This window comes from Trichoplusia ni, chromosome 6 (assembly GCF_003590095.1).
Source record: "Trichoplusia ni isolate ovarian cell line Hi5 chromosome 6, tn1, whole genome shotgun sequence".
NCBI lineage: Eukaryota > Metazoa > Arthropoda > Insecta > Lepidoptera > Noctuidae > Trichoplusia > Trichoplusia ni.
This window is the reverse complement of record NC_039483.1, coordinates 5,488,311-5,506,278: the sequence shown is the minus strand read 5'-3', so window position 1 is coordinate 5,506,278 and position 17,968 is coordinate 5,488,311. Positions and strand designations below refer to the sequence as shown.

At 33.5% G+C, this 17,968-nt stretch overlaps 1 long non-coding RNA gene across 1 annotated transcript; it reads right to left on the bottom strand.

The window, feature by feature from the left end:
- Positions 1 to 15,384: 15,384 nt before the first annotated feature.
- LOC113495279 lies at positions 15,385 to 17,654 on the bottom strand. The gene is made up of 3 exons (XR_003400704.1): positions 16,066 to 17,654; positions 15,613 to 15,817; positions 15,385 to 15,457 (listed from the first exon to the last, which is right to left on the bottom strand). It is a non-coding gene; the product is annotated as an uncharacterized LOC113495279 (long non-coding RNA).
- Positions 17,655 to 17,968: the final 314 nt, after the last annotated feature.

Here is a 17,968-nt window from a genome sequence, read left to right as displayed (position 1 = left end):
AACAACTTTCACACAATGCCATCTCGTAGCCTGAAACTAAGTAAACCTTGTATAACGAGTATTAGACAACTGAAAAGATGATATGGATACATAAATATACATGCATACAAACATATTATGGATACACCCAGACACAGGACGAAAAAATAGGCATGCACTTGACATATGAACTTTTGTCCTGGGTTTGAATCGTATGACCTTCGGTATAACAGTCGTTGTCACTAGACTAACAGGGCCCCGATTCTGCTATTTTACAATGGCCGATGAATGAATGGCAATTGAATTAAATTTGAAATTATTCCTATTCTCTTAAGCATTTGTCAATACCATAAATGGAACTTAATTGTATTGACCTTGAGTTCAGCGTCTCACACTGAATTTCCAATTATCTGTTTGCGATGAAATGGATGGATTTTTGTTATATGTGTTTGAAATTCTGTGAGTTGAGGAACGAAAGGTGATTGTTTACTGTTTCTTATGTGTTTGTTTATTGTTGTTTAATTCTTGTTTATGTGTAAATTTTATAATTTGTAGACTTTTGTCCCCTTTTTTAGTGTTTAAGTTTCTGTTGTAATTGTATTATCTGACTGCCCAACGATTTGGTGTAGACTGTTATGTTGTGTATGTTATTTGATAAATAAATAAATAAAAATTGTGTAGAAAAAAGCTTAAGATAAAATGAAAATTGTCATTTTAAGACAAATTTCATTCATTCATCGGCCATTTTAAATAGCAGAATTGTTGCCCAGGATAGTTTAACCGCATAGTTTCCGCTTCTATGCTTAGATAACAAATGTTGTGTAACTTGTGTTACGTACCTACTGATTGCATTATCAGAACGTTTCGTTGTTAAAATAATATATGTCATAATCAGTTTTTTTTTGTTTGTGTAACCGCAAATGTGAATCAAACAAACGAACGCACGTTACTATTCATAAAGGAAAGCGGTAGTAAATTTAAGAATTAGTGTTTTTATCTCCGCAACATCCAATGGTTGAAATTGATTTCATAATTGGTTGGTAGGTAAAGGTATAGGTAAAGGTATAGGTAAAGGTATAGGTAAAGGTATAGGTAAAGGTATAGGTAAAGGTATAGGTAAAGGTATAGGTAAAGGTATAGGTAAAGGTATAGGTAAAGGTATAGGTAAAGGTATAGGTAAAGGTATAGGTAAAGGTATAGGTAAAGGTATAGGTACAGGTAAAGGTATTGGTCTTTTTCATGAAATACAAAGTTTATTATATTATTCAACTAGATGTAGAACGAGGGACTGTCCGCGGAAAAAATGGAATCGAAAATGATCCCACTTCAACGTAACATTGAGAAAAAAACTATCTGTGTATCCAGTTTCATCTAAATCCGTTCAGTGCTTTTTGCGTGTAAAAGAAACAAACATGCATACATACAAACTTTCGTGTTTATAATATTAGTAGGATATGTTTTAAAAACTCAAAGCTGGAAATCGAAAGCTGTGAAAAATTAATCAATGAAAAGTAAGTACTAGAAATACGCTGTACGGTTAGGTTGTTACGTTCAAAATTTGGGAACCTAGTTCAAAATGGTCGTGAAATTATGACGTCACAATTCACCAAACACAATAATTTTGAATCATTTAACAGAAGTGCTTCAATTTACATTATCGATAGCATTTCGGTATTTGGCTATTATAACGGTACTTGAAAACTAAATGCATGTGACCTTGAAGTGAATCGCAAAGCAATTCCTGAATTATGGAGCAATATGTTCCATTATGACGTGCCTGATGTGTTTCATATGATAATTTTGTATACAAAGATATTTTGTATTGGTATAATGTTCTTTAAATGTTACTGCAAATCTTATAATAGTTGTTTTGATATAAGAATACGACTCGACTTGTATGTGTTTGAAAATATAATAGAAAGTCATTCAAATGCTAATTTCTGTTGTCAACTCATCTTTGCTCGTTGTGTCATGTGTGGGTCACCCTTAATTTATATAACTACTAGGGACTGTTATTGATAATAAATAGGACTTTAAAATGAACACAGAACTAAGTTCTGAGGCTGGAGTGTTTGTCCGTATATTCGTACGTATGTTAAAAGGCTGTTCTATGAACAATGATAGCTAGACAGTTTTCGACGGATTACGTATTCCTGTTGCAAATCTATACTAATATATAAAGCTGAAGAGTTTGTTTGTTTGTTTGTTTGAACGCGCTAATCTCAGGAACTGCTGGTCCAAATTGAAAAAATATTTTTGTGTTCAATAGACCATTCATCGAGGAAGGCTTTAGGCTATAAACCATAACGCTGCGACTAATGGGAGCGAAGATAGAATGGAAAATGTGAAAAAAAACAGGGCAGGTATAAATCATAACTTATATCTTCTACCCACGGGGACGAAGTCGCGGGCAACAGCTAGTATAGAAATACAATCAATAGTTGTTAAACAATATTTGCTAACATTCTTTTTTTCAGAAAATGAAGGTTTTACCTATTTGTACCGAACCCATTTATTTTATTTTATACGGCCAAGTACTAGTAATTAACATTTTCTTTTCTTTGCTCTGTTTCAAACATACATATATTATACTACGACACTTAAAATAATGCCCTTCGCAAAAGCGTTTTTAAGAGAATGAATATATTTTTAAAACAATTTTCCTAGAAAATTTGCCGCAGCTGCCTAATTAAGGTACTTTTGACACTAATCTTATAAACTTCAACCACTTGCGTCGCTTTAATACCGTCCACTTTTGAAAATGTATTTTTAGAGAAATAACTTAAATTATACCTGCCCACAAACTTTTGTTTTGTATGTAGAGTGATGTAGTAAGTTTAGGTGTATTACGTATGCATCAATATAAAATTAATTATTTATCGTTATAAACTACGTATTTTATTTACTAGTTTGTACACTCCACATTCTATGTATTTAGGTACTGAAAAAATGCACCAATATTTTGTCTAAAAACTCCGTTTAATAATAAATGCACAGATGGTCTGGTCACCCATCCACGGACCGACCGTGTCAAGCGTAGCTTAACCTGTGATTGATCAACTTGTGCAGCTGCTTAGACACGAGCTCCAATACGTCAAAAATCGTTGCTAAGACACACCCACATAAAACTCTTCAAAATCTTCTTCAAAAACCAACGAAGTGATATTTAAATTTAAAATTGCTGATAATATTTTAAGACGAGGCAGATCTTTCTGTCGCATTCGAATGTACTCGTAGTAACCCAATTTGCTTCAATTGTTTCAATTTCTTGGGCAACATTTTACTGGCGATAAAATCCGTCTTCATTTTATTGGACAACGTGTTCGTACTTCAGTGCCTCGAAACTGTTCGTTTGATATAGATGCTGGATAGAAACAGGTTGTGTTATTGATATGTTGTTGTTCTTGAGCTTTATGTTGGAGCTGCAAATCGACTTCTTACCTTCGTTTGGTTTTGGTCCTAGCTGTGATGTGATTTCGGTCATGTAGTTTTCATTCGATAAATTGACATTGCTTAACACGGCTTAAATGGGTGACTATCTTCTGCGACTGATGATTATATTACTTTGAAGTTAGGTGGTAATCAATGTGATATGTTCCCAAAATTAGAGTTGTCATGAAATCGTTCCTTTGAAGTAATATGTCCATAGCATTTTAAGTCTGCTGGTACTTATAATGTTTAGTCGATCACTAGCTTTTGTTTTTCATTTGACTACAAAAAAGCGGTTCTTAATTCTTCTGTATTCCTCCTTTTTTTGTATTACCTCAGAACTTCCGACTGAATGAACTGATTTTGTTGATTTTTGTTTAACATGTCCCATAAAACGTTACTAAGTTTGGCTCGATAGTTTTATTTTAAGTCGGCTGTATATTTGTATAAAAAAGTTATTAAATTGCTCTTGGCAAATTCTAATCTATGTATATTTCTATAACTTCTAATTAATCCTAATCTCAAAATACTTCGCAAACATATTAAGAGATTATACCTTTGTACAAATAGCTCCCATGTGGTATATTTAGGTAACACTTCGTATAGTGCGGCCGATTTAACTTGGCACATCGACAAAATATCGCTGTCTCTGTTTCACATAACTAGCATGTATACTTTCATCCCGCTCTAACAAACTTTTATTTAATATCCGAAGCGCCAGGATATATCGTCACTGTATTAACACGCCCTAAGTAAATACTAGTGCAAATATTAGTTGACGTAGGTGTTATAATTAGAATCATAAACCTCTATTTGTCTAAATCGTAGATTAAATACCCAAAAGACTTCAAATAATTGGAAATCCTTACAGCTGGTCTGAATGTTTGCAAGTATGTTTGCGATTGTAAGTTTAATGCACGTTCGAGAAATAGCTTTAGGATGGCTTGGCATGACAACCCGGATTGATATCTTAAGCATCTAATATCCGCGATTTCCATTCTTTGAGTACTAAATTGTGACTCAATGATATTTGGAACAATTTTATTAAACTAATATAATAATAAACAAAAGTAAAATTTCATCAATTAAAGCTAAAAGTAATTTGCATGTATAAAACAAAATGGTGTTTACTAAAAATGCACAAAGCAGGTACCAAACCATGTAAAAAAAAAATCTGTAGTGTACATTCATATTGCAATGTAAAAAAAAAAACGAAATTCGAAGTTTGACGCTCATAATTTTAAATCAGTCATCAAAAAAATAAATAATAAAATAAAAGACATACGGAAAATAGAAATGAAGTCACTACTGTAATAGACCAGTAAAATCGTAGGTCCGTGCTTATCAAAGGGTCAGTGAGAAGAGATTGTCAAACAAAATACGTGTTTGTTGATTAAACTGAGTGGTTAACGTGACATGGTTCTAAAACCTTTGAAGTTCTTTATACAGTGTACTGTAAGGTAGAGTCGAAATGTGTAGAGATAGGTTTAGTAGTAAATGGAATACAGGGGGAGAGGAAATTAGACTCTTGAATTTGTTTTTAAACTGATTTTCAGCCGACTTCGAAAAGAAGAAGGTTCTTAATTTTTCTGTTTTTTATTTTTGAGATATTTGTCACGTAAGGACAAAATATTGTTGATTATTTTTTAATTTAACTGGAACTACTTGTCATTTGGTCCCGTAAAAACCATCAAAATTGGCTCAGAAGTTTCTTTATAAATATTACTGTAGTAAATCTTCCGCTGTAGGCGGTTTCTTAAATTAACTTCAGATTTGGGGTCTCTCAACAAAATTAATAAGTGCACTTTAATATGATAAGCATTGACCATCATTCTTTCACGTAAGCCCAAAAGAAGTAAGTCTAAAAACATTTCAATAGTTTCACACAAGGCGAAGGAACTCCGCCATACAGCCTGCTTTCTGAACTTTCCATAATTACGTTCCTTTGAACGCAAAGATTACACAGAGCGTAAAGAATATTGATAGAATCATTACAAACTAAAAGGTTTAGCGAATTTATTCATTAAAATGTTTCTTCTGCTTGTTAATGATCAGTTTGTTTTAAGTAACAATGTTTAGGGTTTAATTGTTTATTTTGCATTTGTGGAATAAAATAATCGTTATCACTGAAATACGCGAGTATTATCATACTCTTACTAAGATATTTTATTCATTGAGAGATAGAAATTATTCAAAATTACGATCTCTATTTTCGGATCTTTGGAACATAATGAAAACCAATGTATTCAGGCAAAAAACATAAATTAAACCCAATACCGCTGCAGTTCCTGCTAAGAAATTAATAATATTATAATTAGAACAAAATGCCAGAGTCTTAATACTCATCACAGTTGTTTTAATTGATCCCAGCTACAGAAATCAATTACAACAAGTCACAGAAGCGATATTCATTATGTTAGACGACAATTATCCACAACTAAAACTCTGATGTCATGATAGACTTTATCATCTAAATGTCATATAACTCACACTATACCCAGCCACGGTAGAAGATTAAAGTTTTCCTAAGTAACGATACTCCATAAAGACACACCCAATGCAGTTAGTAGCTTCGTAAAAATGTTGATCGACCATTTCACAACGACGCGCGCTGTCCGCTTGGTACAACAGTTATAGAACTGTAGGTTGAAGCTAATGTTGTGAAAAAAATTGAATGCTGAGATTGTTTTTCTAATTTGTTCCACGTTAATGTTCTTGTTTCAATCTATACTAATCTATATATCAAGCTGAAGAATATATAAAGCTGAAGAATTTGTTTGTTTGAACGCGCTAATCTCGGGAACTACTGGTTCGAATTGAAACATTATTTTGTATTCAATAGACCATTCATCGAGGAAGGTTTTAGGCTATATACCATCACGCTGCGACTAATAGGAGCGAAGATATAATAAAAAATGTGGAAAAAACAGGGAATATTATTCATCTTCGAGGGCTTCCGTTCAAAAATTCCTAACTTATATCTTCTAACCACGCGGACGAAGTCGCGGGCAACAGCTAGTAATATATAAATATGTTATGTAAAACTGCTTAATGTGCGGTTTTAAACTATAACTAATCTTTGCCATTGTAAATGTTTAAAGTCATTCGATCAAAATTGCGAATAATGTAAAAAAAAAGAAACCCATAGCTAGGTCCCTTTCTGATCTAGATTTATGGAATGTCTACTTGGTAAAAAAAATATGTATAAAATTATACAAAAAAGTGATTAATTGAGAATTTATTGTATTTAAAATGTCTAAATTACTCTACTGTGCTAAAACTGTATTTTAATTAACATTTCATAGTATTAATTGTTTATGAGCAAAATAAATAACATCCTATCCTATGTTGTGAAATATTTATGAAAAAATAACGACATCGAAATAATTGCTATTTCCCAGTAAATGTTCTAGAGGAAGCCTGCATCCGCTATATAAAACTATTATCATTTTAAAGGATGTTAGGTATTATAGGTGAGCCAGAGTCGCGCAGAGTATGCGCGAGCGATCCCGTGACTCTGGCTAAAGCAGTAGAAGGGGCCCGGGGTGTTTTTAGTCGGTGGAAGTCCGACTTATCCTCACGCCGTGCCCTCGACGTGGGTTGAAGACATTAGCGTTTCACCCCGGAAAAAAAAAAAAAAGGTATTATAGGTGAAAAACAAATTTTTTGCTTAATATTTCGTGATTTTAACTTTTTGCAATTCAAACTTAAATCAAGTCACTTTTTATGTGTTTTCCTTAGGATTTTGGTTATAGTAAAATTATTCTTCCATTTCTTAATATCACATCAAACTAGACCACACCAGTTTCTACATTTGTAAGCTGCTATAATAAAGTAGAATTATTTCTGATATAACACTTCAGAACATATGCATAATAATAGGAAATAAATAGAATAGTTGCTAATATTATGGTGTTATAATTATAGCTATTATCATTAACTGTTGTTAGACTGAACTCATAAAAAAGTCTTTGTCATCTGAAATATCACACTCAATATTTCGAACAAACGTTGCCGCTAAACGAAAATAAATCATCCCTAAAAATACGTCAAAACACCGCACAAACATTCCCGTCACCCAAAGCAATATTTTCTAATTCTGTAACAAATATTATTACTTTCCCACGACGCCTCATTTTTTCACAGACACGCAAATTTAACCCTTTCATCTTAGGCCGCGCAACGTTAACCTAATAAAAATCCATTTGCTATTGAAGTAAAAGAAAATATTACGAATGTCAACTCGGTGTTAGGGTAAGGTCTGATGTTAGCCGTTTTAGAGATCTGCGGGTAAACATTGTTGTTATTGGAAATGTGAATTTTACGCGAATTGCTACGATAATATTTTTGGGTTTTTAAATAAATGTTGATGTATTTATAGATGTTTGTATGAAGCTGTTTATTGAATCCAAACTTTTTGGTATAGAATTTTCTCAGTACTACATCCTTTATTTAAATTATATAACATATAAATTACATTTTTAAATATAGGTATATAAAAAAACAACATATAATTAAAATATAAAAATAGTGTCCAACCGGCAACGGGGACAGGGCCCAAGCTGCCGGTAGTCAGGGCTCCAGAGAGAGGAACCTGTTCACGATGCGCGCCGTGTCCAGAAGTCAGTACTATATTATTATTAACTTCTTTTAAGTTTTTTAAGAGTCCGTTCCCAAAATGTATTCAAGGAACACTTTTCACAGATGATATTTTTCTGTTACTGTTATAATAAAGAGTATGTAGTGTTGCGATCCCGACTCGCGCTTGTCTACTTGCCTGCTTGCTTGTTTCTATATGTAACAAAGACAATGCAAAAATAAACAAAGCAAAATCTAATAAACCTGAATCAGGTGTGTTTTGGATTTGTGACACAATCGAGGTTAAGAAAATAACAGTTTTACTTCTTTAAAAGTCAAGTGTCTGTAAAATTTTCTTTACCCTTAAAAGAAAAACGAAATTAAAGTTTAAGCCCAGTTTGTGGAATCATTTATAAAACGTCTCACAAAAACTTTTGTTGTCGACATGATCAATTTCTTGCCTTAAAAACAAAAGCCTTATTAAAAAAAACACGTAATAAAGGACTTCGCGTATAATTTATAATCTTTTGTCTGAGACGAAATGAGAACAAACCTTTTCATTTGCTTCCCCGCATTATAATAATAATGATTTTTAATAAAGCCGAAGTAAAGTGGCGGCATAATTAAAAAGAAACGAAAATTAAATGGCCGCGGCTTAGATTTGAAAATCGAGCTTTATTTTCATTGAATGGATGAGGTTTATTTGAAAAATGTTATTAATACGGATCGTTTGAATGTGGAATAATCTAAAAAGAATGCCTTTGCATCCAGTTGGTAATTGAAAAAATTCTGGCAGGCAATGTTATGTAACTAATTTATTTTATATCTTCTTTCTGGGGAAGAGACGCAGAAAATTATCTCACCTTACCTTTATGGTGAAAGCCAAAAGTGTACTTCATCTAGCCCTTATACGAACTAAAGTCAACAAAATCACAACAACATTAATTATTATATCCCAAAATTAACTCCGTCCTAATCTAACAAATTTATCCTGTTATTACAAAAAGTTTCCATCAATCACAATAATTTTGTTCCCTAATCTTCGGAACCCGAAGTCAGCTTACAACAATGTTGATACTTCTAAGGAAAGAGAGCAATAAATTCCTTCTCTGTGGCAAGAGAAACTTTGTTCGGGGATTATAACCGCAGTTACTTGAAACACAGCTATTAGTATATAACAAGGCATTCGTATAAAGTACATCAAAGTCTTAAGTCTTGGACTCCGCTGCGGTGAGAGCGGGGAACTATTGTTTTAAGTTCGGTAGCAGTTTGTAGGGTTGGCGCGATTCAATTAATTTATTGAGCGGTATTATTTTAATTTTTCTTGTTCTAAATCTTTGAATGACATTTGAAAATACGTCCATAAGATGTGTCACGTTGTATTGAACCAATTCGAATTCTTGGTCAGTGACCTCAGTAGCTTAGTTGGTAGAGCAATTTAGCCAGAAATTGAATATTAGCCAGGAGTCGCTGGTTTGAGTCCTGCCTAAGGTTTGATTTTTTCATTACTATATTTTTTTATTGTGATTGAAATTCATCCATTACTTATTCGAATAAATTTTAAGCAGAGCTAGCCGTTTCTTTTTGGCTATTTAGGGTAAAATCTGGTTTCAAATACATATATTTTACCTATCTAGGTTATACTGTTCTAGTTCTTGCAGAAGTTAAACTCATGCCTGGATATGGCATCTCTGGACATGCCCCGATGTCTTTATCGAGAAACGTATTAAAAAAAGTAAGCAATGCGGCTATTTTTCAATTTAATTACCTAGTTGTTTTGTTTGCATGATAAATATTATATCAAAAAGTAGAGTCAATAGAGTCTACTGAAATTAAACTAAAAAACATAATAACCAAATGACTTACTTAAAAAGTTAGTACAAAAGAAGCGATCAAGATTTCTGTATTTCTTTAAGTTTCAGTTATAACTTGGATGTCTCCCAAACTCCCATCCCTGCTAAATGTTCCTAAACATTTTGATTACATTCGATGCCTTTGATGGGTCCTTATGTGGCTCAAGTAAAAATCTTCGCACGACATGCTTGTAGAACAAAGTGTAGTGAAGTGAGCTTATGTGATAGTGAAATATGGCCAGTATAAACATTATATTAAAAAAAAAAATCTTTTTTCCACAGTTATTTTATGAATCCGTCACTTAACATAAAGCATAAGTATTAAAAGCAAAAACATACAAAAACAGTTCATAGTGACTGGCCGATTGGTCTAGAGGTTAGTAGCCCTGACTGCTATAACAGAGGTCTTAGGTTCGATTCTCACCCAGAACAAATGTTTTTGTGATGAGCACGATCATTTTATTGTTAGTCTGGGTCTAATTTATTTATTTTTTTGTATGAATTTAGAAATATATAATTGTGTTTATCAGTTGTCTAGTATTAATATTACAAGCTTTCCTCAGTTTGATACTAGATGGCGTTGTGTGAAAGTTGTGGAATATTATTATGTTGGCCATGGAAAGTTATAAAAGTCTATTAAAGTATGTTGTCCACTTGCAACTTGTAAGATACATTGTAAATTAGTTATTGTTCCCACTTCTGCGTTGCATTGTTTGTAATACTGTTTTAATGTAGTCTTGTATTCTGCTTTACGGAATAATTTGGTCATACTTTGTCTGATTTAAATACAAAAGTATTGGGAAAGTTTATATTTTATGGGTGTTCAAGTGGGTGTTGATTTTTCAATTAAATCGTTTTGTTGTAGCAATAGCTGAGTTTAGTTATTGTTTCTTGTAAACGGAACGGTATTATGCGGAATCCATCCTCAACAGAGCCTTAACCTTAAAATTGGGAAAGTAAACGAAACAAATCTGTTACTTTAATTTCATCTCATTTTAGAAGTTTAATTTTATTGCGCTAAAATCATCTGTATGTGTTAATAGTAAGTTTTTTGTACGACTTTCATACTTTACATAAGGACAAAAAGAACTTCAAGCAATTGTACATGTAGGAACAAAAAATCCAAAAACGTCTCAAGAAACTAAATCTTTAAAAATAAGAAAGGAAATATTCTCCAAGACACTAGATCAAATCGCTCAAATCAATTCTGTCAGAGTAAAATCACGTTCACGATTACGGACGCGACACAGATTTTCATCCAGCGAACATTTCACAATCTGGAAAGTAGGTTGACGAATCGAATCGGAAAATGTGTCTCTAATCAACGGAATAGAACCTTCCAAGAATAGAATTAAAACAATAGACGGCAGGTGAGGACTCACTGCACCTAAAATCCGGGGCAGTATTACATATTTCTTGAGAGAAATTTAGGAGCGAGGAGCTCGCGGCTGAGCTATCGCCACATAAGTGAATCGATTACAGATTAAGTAGAGTTAGGTAGATGGGTGACCATCTTTGTCATAACGAGTTCGTCCGTGTTTCGGAAGGCACGTTAAATTGTAGGTCCTGGCTGTTATTCCTACATCTTTGACAGTCGTTACAGGTAGTTAGAATCTTGAAAGCCTGACCACCAGTCTAACCAAGGGGTATCGTGTTGCCTAGGTAACTAGGTTGAGGAGGTCAGATAGGCAGTCGCTTCTTATAAAACACTGGTAATTAGCTGAATCCGGTTAGACTGGAAGTCGACCCCAACGTAGTTGGGAAAAGGCTAGGCCGATGATGATGATGTAGGTGAAGTTAACAAAATGATTGCTATGGAAATAATAATTCCGATTGTGGAATAACAGATCGCAATTAATATTCCAAACACAAAATATAATTTCGTCGACGAATATTGTCAAATTTTCGTTGTCATAGGATTGATAATTGGTATTACAAAGCAGTTTAATCGATGAGTAATAGATAGAGATTTGATGGCAATAATTTCGGAATTTTGCGCTGTCGATTGCTTTCGTTTTACGCTTTACGTAATACCACTGACGTATAGATGTCTTTGTTATAATACCCGCTGTTACGAAAAGCGTTGGAGCTGAGATTTCTTTGTCTATCTCTTTGGAGCTAATTTCTAAAGATCGGTATTATATTTGCGTTTCGAACGCTTTGTTCGTTTATTTTATTAAATGGTTTATACAAATACATGTAGAAATAGATGCAAGATATACTTTTCGTTTTAATTTTCTTTAATAGTGTGTGCGCCTTTATAATTAAGAACCGCAACAGAACGCGGAATTTTGAATATTAGGCTGGTACGAAATGACTCAACGTATAGTGTAGTAGAAAAAGTAGAATAAGTCGAATATCAATATCGTTAGAATAAAATATCTTTCATTAACCATAAAGGTCATTTTCCTCAGATAGTTCCCACGTTGGGCGCCAAATCAACTATTCACTTATCTCGCAAACAAAAGACGACTGATTCTATAAATATCCCAGCTCCCTAAAAGCTTCTGTATACTATTACCACTACTTAAGCCTATACACTAGGCAGCGCAAGTCTCCAATACCCGACGATTTTTGTCTAACGACTTTCGGCATTACAGCTCTTGGAGGTTCGTACGTTAAGTCGCGGAGCGTTATTCGTTGGGTACGGACTTGCGTTGCCCAGTGTATGTTAGATCTGACTATATATTGAAAAACGAAACCGATCTTTGTTTGCTGTGGCTCAGATATCAGGCCTTTTATCTAGATGTAGAAGTTATAGAATATATTGTTTGCCACCAGTTATTTGCTTTAAATAAGTAAGAACAATTTTATTGCAACATCTATCTAGAGAGAAATCAAAAGGAGGAAGGATACTTTTGGAAGGGATTGGACAAAATGGCGAAATTGTAATAAATACGTTTTAGAAGAAGTCACGAAGTCACGTGATTAATTCTATGTTTTATTGCCTGTAACGATATTTTTTGGCTTTTTGGTTTGTGTTTTTTGGCTAGAGAGGCAGATCTAGTAAATTCCTTTCTCCTAGTTTCCACTGAAGCTCTTGCGATGCGACGCCATATATCACTTCTTATTTGCTGAGTGAGGGCAATCATTTACGCTGGAGTGCTTCGCCGATTTGATGAGGCCTTTCAAAAATGTGTGAGAGCGAGCGATATTCTTTTTAAGTTTTCCTGTAGAGTATGATTCTCATAATTACTTAACGATAGTACCGCTTTTGATCATGAGGATGCGTAACTAATACCGGTTAAGTGCGAGTTAAAGTCACAACCGAGTGTTTCTAAATAAATTAACCGAAGAATTAAAATATTCAAAAGTGACCGATCAAATGTATGACTTTACCAATCGCTGCTTAATACAGAATTTAATTTTGATTATTTATGGCAACACAAAAATTTTATTCAACTATTTAACTATAAAGGTTAATGAGATACACCCTGTAGTCAGACCGACTTAGTAAGTTGTCACGTTATCTTTTCGTTCCGTCATAAAAACGGTATTAAAATGATCAGGATCTGAATAAAAAATTTGTATGAAAAACAAAAACTATTTGAAGTCTCCAAAGTAGGCAACAGCGTACCAAAGATACAGGTACTTAAGTGGCAATCATTCAATTAGTCAAGTGGCACTTCGTTACATAAATACTATTACGGTCCATGCAGACCAAGCTGGCTTCAAAAACGGTAGCAACTCTGTTCTAATATTATTAACTCTATGGTCTCAACTTGCCGCAACCTGAATATGATTTCTACTGAAGTACGGTCCGCAAAAAAGTTTATAACAGGAATTTAATGGTTTACCATAGAAAGAGGGTTTCTAAGACTTAGGAGACCTTTAGGCTAAAGTGGAATAAAAAACCTGTATGGATTTAAAAGAGTTGTTAGGTGAGAGTCAGACTTGTGACACTGCGACATATATTTGTGACAAAATGGCATCATCCTTGGGCACGTATCGTAAAATCTTGTTTTAGCTAAAAAACAAGAAAAAGACAATAATAAAAATTAATATTCAAAATTTAAAGTATTTTTGCTACTTTGGTAATTAAATTTACTAATTAAAGGCCTTTTTTGCTGGCTGTACCAGTAAATGGATGTAATTATGTTTTCTGCACTTTACGTATGCGTGACTTAACTGTCAGTAGGTGTCAGTTATGTATGATTTTTAAGAAGTTTTACTATTTAACTTTGGGGTCTTATAATATGTAAGGTTTGAGCACTGAACACCACGCTAGCTTAATGGTGGTTAACGATTTGAGTATTGAGATTCCAAGAATTGATATCTAGAGTTCCTGACAATTTTTTTCTTCACTGTTTGTCAGTGTTATCTTGGAATAGTAAAGAAAATACATAATTATTATGATTTTGAAAGAGCCACATCAGTACCTTGCCTGCATTGGGATCGAACCTGTATAGCGTGAATACAAATCCATTTATAAAACTGCAAGGCCATCACGACATTGTATACGTTTGAATATATTCATATGCGTAATACAAATTATATTATCCTCTCTTTGTTCTAAAATTTTTCAGAGATAAAACAATTATTCAAAGTGACCAATTTACTTCTCTCGCGTCAGCAGGACTCCATTTGTGGAAAGGACTCGTAAATGTGGTGACTGACACACCTCACCTTCCAAAAATGTAAATCACATTCATTGTTTCATGGTATAATGTGCTCTTTTACAACATCGTAAAGTTTATTTTTATTTAGCAATCTGGGAGACACGGGTAAAATTTGTTTAAATTTGGTTGAATTTGTTGTGACCATAAACGGATATCCAGTTAACGTTTTAAAACGTTTTCGTGTTCTTGAGGTTAGCGCTAAAAGCTTTACGATTTAAACTATAATTATCCCAACAGACGAGCAGCTCGTGGTTAAGCTACCCTTGAAACGGTCTGCCTTTGGCTTGGTGACCATCTATGTCGATTGGTACGGGGAACTTATAAAAATCTGATGTAACGTAAGTACATAAATGAAGGTTAAGGACAAATAAGGTTTCGGAGAGTTAATATTCAAGTTTTTATGACTATCTTAGCCATAATTAGGGTAAGTCCAGGATAGATGCCACACTTTTTGAAAAAGCTTAATAATTCCGAAATTTATAATCTTAGAGCATTGTGTTCTTTGAGAAATATTTAATATATTTCTTAATGCATTATTTTATCTGAATCGATTTGATATAGACTGTGTAGATTTTGTATAAATTGTAATTTGCTGGACCTCTAAAAAATAGGATAGACGCCTACTGTGGCGGATAGAAGACTTATCATGAAAAATGATGTGAGGATAGGTGCCCTTAGTGGGGATTGACGACTTAGTCAAACATTGTAACTGATTTGTTATGAAATGAAACAACTATATTATAATAATCAGTCTTTATTGTGTTTTAACATACATAAACATTATCATCTATTAATGATCACATATTTTTTTAATAATAATCAACATCTTTTACTAACTACTAGGTAGTAATTAACTTGCATGAACTTTAATACTTCTCCAGTCTTCTTGATATTAGTAATAATCATCTTAAAAAATAAAAATCAACTTTGGTATCAGACTAAATTATTCTTAAGATAGGGGGAGATTTTCGTTATCAAACCCTAGCACAGGGTGTTTACCTAAAACAAATAAAAATAAATGCTGAGTAGGTATATAGAATTAATTACAGTACCAATAAGACAGTAACTAAAATGATAAGATACAAGGTATAGTAGATCAAATTTAAATTAAAAGATAGTAAATATAGTAATTCTTAAAATAAACTAGACCATACCTAATGTCAATTTTTGTTGGTCATTTTTAAGAAATGTTCGTCTTAATGTTCTAGATGGTATGCCATAAATTTTAGAAATCTGATTTACACCCTTGTCTCCCTTTTTCATCTCTTCAAACGCTGCTAGCATACTTTCTTCGGTCCAGGTAACAGCGCGAGGGATAAAACCCGGTTTTCTTTTATATTTACGAGGCATTTTGCTCTCCTGCAACAAAACAGCTCTTATAAAAACAGTTGAGGATAGTTGCCCTTAGGGGCATCTATCCTAATAAAAAACGAGGCAACTATACTTTTTGTAGGGGATAGAAGCCCTTCTCAATAAAAACAAAAAATGAGCTTTAATGACTATAAAATTTATCAATTTACATAGGTTAATCTTCAATGCAAGCAAACTAATAGAAAAAAAATAGACATTATAGGCGAGAGAAAAGATACACTGTTAAAATTACTTACGAATCTTATTTTGGCGCCTTTTGTCGTCTCGCCGCGGAAGATTTTTACTCACACGGACGAAACGCGTGCGCTCCTGTCCACAGTCTGCCTGGCACTGAGGTTGGTGGGGGGAGGACTCGTTACTTATAGAGAAATTTAACTCTCACAGTGCTCCTAACATAGTGAAATAAAAATCAAGTCATCTATCCCACTGAGGCATGTATCCTGGACTTACCCTATATTAATCTAGAATGGGTATATGCTAGTAGTCCCACTTAACGACTAGTTCCTCCCACAATAACGGCAGTAATATCTTCTGACGTCATCAAAGCAGACGTTCGATGGTAAAACCTTTACGTCTTCTTTTTATTTCTAGAACTGCAATTTTCTTTTTATTAAGACATTGGTGCTTATTCTGATACTCATAAACTGAACTTGACTCTGCCTGTTCTATTCTTTTTAATTGCGGGGGTATTAATGTTTGAAAAAACCTAACCCTGTTTGATGTAGTTGGACTATTGGGTAGTTACATGCACGGTAATTGATTATGATTGGTAATTTTTAGTTTGTAATGTTACGTATTTTATTACGTATTTACGGCATTTATAGCTTTTTATAATATGATCTCTGGATTTAAACCATGTTGGGCGCCATTCAAACCGATACCAATAAAAAAGAAAGCTTTATTTTGTTTTTTTTTTAAGTTGCTGTTGTTATAATTTTGAGTACACACTTGTTTTGTCGACAACTAATTAAAAAAAAATCTTACGATAGTGAATAATATTGATAAGTATGGTGACACAGATACGCGTGCACTTACTAACTTAGATGTTAATATAAATACGTAATTCCGTGTTTATATTAGCAAAGAAAAGAAAGTTTCCACATCACTTTCATAGATTTTCTCTTTTATACCCTATTTAAATACCAAATAGAGTTTCTTTCAGCTTGATTTGCCAATAACAGAATAAGTGCCTTTAAAACCATTTGCGAGCTAGATTTGTCGTATGAATGTGCCTCGAATGATAGTAATCATTGTCATTAGACGTTATAGGCTCGGATCTCTTATAAAATGGCCGCGGATCACCATTGCAGGAACGTGATATGGATAGAAAGGTGTCATGTTTGGAAAGTGAAATCAGAGATTCTACTTAAGAAGGAGGTTTGTGTTGTATAGATCCTTCTTTTTAAGAAATGGTGTATCGTGGTGGGATGGAAGAGTGCTTTTAAAAAAGGATTTTGCGCAGGCAAAATTAATATGTAAAGTGGATACTTAATGGTGAGTCATTACTATATTGTTCAGTGTGCTCAGTGGATAAATTAGATAGATATTTTTCTCGTTATTTTTCAAAAAGACTTAAATTGAAACCCTATTACTGCGAGGCAACGGCACTATGTCTGTCCGTAATAGCTAGACTGTTAAAATTTTATATAATGTATTTAGTGAAAAAAGAAAATTAAAAAGCTTGCGCTAAAATGTTAAAAATCTATCAAAATTTGCAGCGATACAGCTTAGTGACGGACGGATGGACAGAAAATCACCACAATAACGACATCCGTGGTCGAGTGGCGTACGCACCGGTTACAAGGTGTCGCTAGCTCTGAGGTCCCGGGTTCGATCCCCGGTCGGGTCAATTTAAGAATTAACATTTCTACATTGCATAGGTCTGGGTGTTTGTGGTACCTTTGTTGTATCTAAATTCCATAACACAAGTGCTTTAGCAACTTACTTTGGGTTCAGAACAATGTATGTGATGTTGTCCGCATTTATTTTTTTCTTTAATAATAGTTCCGTGATTCCGTTTTGACTATCCACTTACAGAACCCAAAAAATATATATAACATTCAAGCTAACTCTAATCCCAGTTTCGAAATCACTGCCCATTCATTCACACCTAATCTTCAATGAATACACTAATTAAGA